The sequence below is a fragment of the Pyrgilauda ruficollis genome, unplaced genomic scaffold, assembly GCF_017590135.1.
Source record: "Pyrgilauda ruficollis isolate IOZ18807 unplaced genomic scaffold, ASM1759013v1 scaffold205, whole genome shotgun sequence".
Taxonomy (NCBI): Eukaryota; Metazoa; Chordata; class Aves; order Passeriformes; family Passeridae; genus Pyrgilauda; species Pyrgilauda ruficollis.
Genome location: NW_024519763.1, coordinates 543,378 through 548,033, shown reverse-complemented (window position 1 = coordinate 548,033; position 4,656 = coordinate 543,378).

The following is a 4,656-nucleotide window of genomic DNA, read 5'->3' as shown; positions in this document are numbered from 1 at the left end:
CTAGCCTGGTCCTTGCCACTGCCAAGGGACAGGAAAAGGCAGACACATGAATCCCAGGAGCAGCTCTTCCCTTGGAGCCCTGCTTCTCTCCAGAGGTGCCCACGCCTGTGCATCTTCGGGTGCCTCCACTGTTAAATCACCAGAGAGGCTGCAATTGCTGCAATTCCTTGTTTATCTCTCATTTCAAGTGCCTTTTCATTAGGCACAATCCGAGGCTTGACACTATTTAGGAGAGGGTTGCATGCATGGATTCCTTTCACCCCCACTCCACCCAGTTTAACCCTTGCTGCTCGGCACCTGCGGGGTTAAATCTGTCCCACTGGCTGGCAGCTGTGTCCCACAGCTTCCCCATTCTCCTCCTGAGAAGCCGGCTCTGTTTTGGTTTGTTCTGTGTTCCGGGGGAGCACTGGAAGCAGCCTGGCAGCACAGACCGGAGCTGGAACTGGGGCTCAGCTGATCCGAGCCTCATTAAAGGTGTTGTCCGGGTGTAGCTCCCTCCTCTCCCCTCCTGACCCCCCGTGCAGGTGGCTGGATGTTCCAGGGCTCATTAAAACCGTGCCATTTGCATATTCCAGACTGCTTGTTAACGATCTCCTTCAAGGCACGCAGTGTCCGGGCGCTCACTGTGCCGTTGGGACGAGCATCCCAAAGGAACGCGCGGCGCTGGGATGCAGGAGGGCGTCGGGAACAACGGGATATTTGGGATATTTTTTGCGGGGAGGATGGGGAGAGGTGCAGGCGGCTCCCAGCTCGGTCCCCGCGCTGCAGAGCATCGCTGACACGGTGTCTGGGAGCAGAGAGCGAGAGGCGGAGCGGCGCTTTCCGCGCACCGATAAATAAATGATGGATGAAATGATGAATGCCCGCTGAAAGGACACCGGACCGCAGCCCGGCCCAGGAAACGCCCGAGCCCGACTCTGGATTGTGCCGGGAAACAATCGGGATTGCCCGCGGCAGCATTCCTGCCCGGAGCACACCCACGGGAGGGCAGATGGGGCCAAAGGGAGCGGATTTGCCCACAAAACCGGGGTTAGGATCTGCTGCCACATGGGATGGGCACCGGGATGCCCCAGGTGACCCAGCCCCAACAAAATCCCTTCTCCCAGGGAAATTTCCTGCGTTACAGGAGCACCTGCCCCACAGGCCAGGAGCTCGGGAGAGCATCTCCCAGGATTTGTGGGCTGAGGTCTTTGACAACGAGCTGCCAGGGCAGGGATGGATGGGATAGTGGGGAGAAAGCTGTGGCTGCCCCTGGATCCCTGGCAGTGCCCCAGGCTGGACACTGGGGCTGGAGCACCTGGGACAGTGGGAGGTGTCCCTGCCAGGGCAGGGGTGGCACTGGGTGGGCTTTAAGGTTCCTTCCAACCCAGCCCATCCTGGGATTCCGTGACTCTTTCCAGAGTTCCCTGCTGGAAACAGGGAGTAAAGAGCCATGGCTCAAGGAGCTGCAGCATTCCCAAACACTTCCCAGTGTACAGGGAAATGTTGGGTCTAAGGGTTGGATCTTCTGGCTGCTCCAGAAGCAGCCACTCACCCTGCTGGCACCACCCTGCCCTGGCTGAGGCTGTTTTTTAGGAGATGCCAAGACTCCCAGGCAGTGGCCATTAACCACGTCTTTTTCCACTGGAATTGCCTCCCTGCATTTGGGAGAATTCTGGATGCAGACACTGGGTGGGTGCTGTGCATGAAAGTGGGAAAAACCTAGGATCCACTTCCTCTGTGGCAGCTAATGTAAAGAAGAGGAATCCCATAGTGCAACAAGAAGAAAATTAAATATGATTAGAAAAACAAATGCATTCCTGTTAACACCAACTGGCTTCCAACAGCCACGCGTGGAAAAGCGCCGGAGACGCTTCCGTGAGGAAACGAGCGGCTGAGCCGAGTGACACAGGCAAAGGCAGCAGAGCAGCAGTGAGTCAAAGCTCTGAGCAGCGAGGGGATGCTCACTGAAGTGGCACCAGGCTGTGTGTGCAGTGACAGGAGTTATGAACACAGCCCAGCCTCTCTGTGCTCGCCGCTCCTGCAGGAATATCCGCAGGGACACAGAGCTGCGGAACCCCAGCACGTCCGCACTTTAAAGGGTGGGTTTCTCACCCAGCAGGAACATCACAGCAGCTCCTCGCTCCCACCTTGGAGTGCTTTCCAAGGAATCTTTGGGCATTTCTCTGTTTCGTCCGTCCCGGGGCCGCGTGACTCCCACACGGAGAGAGCGGCGTAAAAACCAGGGAACAAATATTCCAGCAAACCACAAAGTAAACGAGAGGGCAGCTGGAGGAATCCAGAGGATCCAGCCAGACACAAAACAAAGCTGGAAGCCTGGACAAGCCGCTTCTGTGCACCAGGAAAAAGCTCCCTGCGAGCTTCCCGAGGGTTTTCAAAGCACTTTGGGGAATATAAATTGTCCTTTCAAACAGCTGCTGCCGAGGCCGAGGCTGGAGATTAAATATTATGACAACATTTTGTAACAAAGAAACTGGGAAAGCTGAGTTGGCCCCTGGATGTGGAGCAGGGCAGGGAGGAGGGGGAGCAAAGATTTCCTACAAACGCCCCGGATCCATCAGGGATGTGGACACCGTGCAGGCAGCTGGGCCTAATGGTGGTGACACAGCTGGGACACGGGGACACAGACGGCTCAGGGAGAAAGAGATTCCCAGAGCCAGAGTCTGGAAATGCAGCTTTGGGAACAGCTTGTTTCTCTGTCATCTGGCTGTCCTCCTCTCCTGCTTCTTGCTTCTCCTCAAGGAATAGTTTGCTCCTCCACGGCTTGGGATAGCAGTGCCCTGATCTTTTCTTTTCCCTTCCGTATTGTTGTTGTTGATGTTTCCATTTCCTGGGGGATTTTTCCTTTGGGAATTGTGCCGTGGCTTTGGCCGTGGTGTCACCCAGAGCAGGAGTTCCGTAGGTGCTTCTGGACTGGATGTTCTCCACGACTGCTTGGACCTGGCAGGCTCAGACTCAGAGGAAGGCCCTTCCCAATCCTTCCTTTCCAGGAGGTCTTGGATGCATTGTCCCACCACGTCCAGATAAAAAATGGAGCAAAGCTCCACGGAGACGAGTGTCATTTGATTTGAGGTGACAAAACCCACGGAAATGGAGGAGCCATCCCTTCTGTGACTTGCACCACGCGGGATGTGTGGAGTTAATAAAAGCCCAAACTCTGGAGTTAATGTCTGGAATTAACCAGGATCCATTACAAATTCCCACTTCGGCCAGACAACATCAGTGTTGGGTGCCTTCCTGCACTAATGGGCTCATCATTCCTTTTTTTAAGGCAATTAAGCCAATTAATGCCGCTCTCGCTCTGATTCATTACATGAAATTAGAAGTTTCGGTGCAATTAGTGAATTCAGACCTCGGGAAAGACTCTGCATTTTGCCTTAAAAATCTGGCAGGAGGTGATTCCCAGCAGCCGCCTGGGGATGGCAAAGGGTGGCCGGGAATGTGAGGCAACTGTGCCCCCTGCAGACAGCCGGAATCCCTGGAAAACATCCCTGGAAAACACCCCTGGAACGCGGGAGGCAAGGGAACAGCCAGGCAGGAGATCCGCTCACTGCACCTCCTCCGTCTCCTCAGCCACAGCCCATCCGGCTGAACGCGTGGGCCCTAAAGGTCTCCTCAATCCTGCTGATTTCATGGAATTTCAGAATTAAAAAACCGGACAAAGAAGGTTTGGTAACCCCGGGCCATCGCAGCTGATTTAAAAACCAATGTGCTTGAAGGACAAAATGTTCAAAAAATATGAATTGTCGCCGTGACAAAAATGAACCGCTGAATTTTTGAAGGAAGATCAGTGTGTTCTTCAAATCAAATTTTAATTAATTAATAATAATAGTATTTTTGAATTATTCAAATGTATCATTCAATTTCTTTTAATTCCAATAGAAGAATTAAAACTCTGTATAAAAGATGTTAAAAATTACTGTTGTCATACATGCAAATGAAACTTTGGTGTCTCTGAGCCTTATACTTTGGTATTAGAGTAAAAGGGAAATCCTCCTGAACGGGAATCCTGCATTCCTGGATCCTGCATTCCCTGGATCCCCTGCCAGGGGAAATCCTGAACAGGAATCCTGCATTCCCTGGATGCCCTGCCAGGGGAAATCCTGAACGGGAATCCTGCATTCCTGGATCCTGCATTCCTGGATCCCCTGCCAGGGGAAACCCTTCCTCCTGACCTACAAGTGACATCACGGAAGGTGGCAAGCCCTGAGTTTAACACGGCAGTTCCATCCAGGAGGAATTTGTTTTCCCGGCACCTGCCTCATAACCCCCTTCTCCCTTCAGCTCTCTGGGGAAATTGTTCAGCATTTCCAACGCTTAACTGCTTTTATTTGGTTTTTTATCTTTTGCTCTTGAGACGTCAGGACGAATCTGACGAACCCCCCTCACTCTGTGCCCTCAGACATCTTTAATTCCGGTTAATTAAAGCACGACCGGGGACAGCCCGAAACCCCGGCCGGCCCCTCAGCCACCGCCGCGACATGGCGGCGCATGACGTCACGGCGCCGTCGTGACGTCACGGGCACCCGCAGCACCACCGTCAGCTCCGCCCCTCCGAGGCCCCCGCGCCGCGGGGCTGCCCCGAGCAGCGCCTGCCGCCGCCGCCGCGCTCCCGGGGCTGCCGCCCGCCCCGTTCCCCCCCGGCCCGCGCGGCGG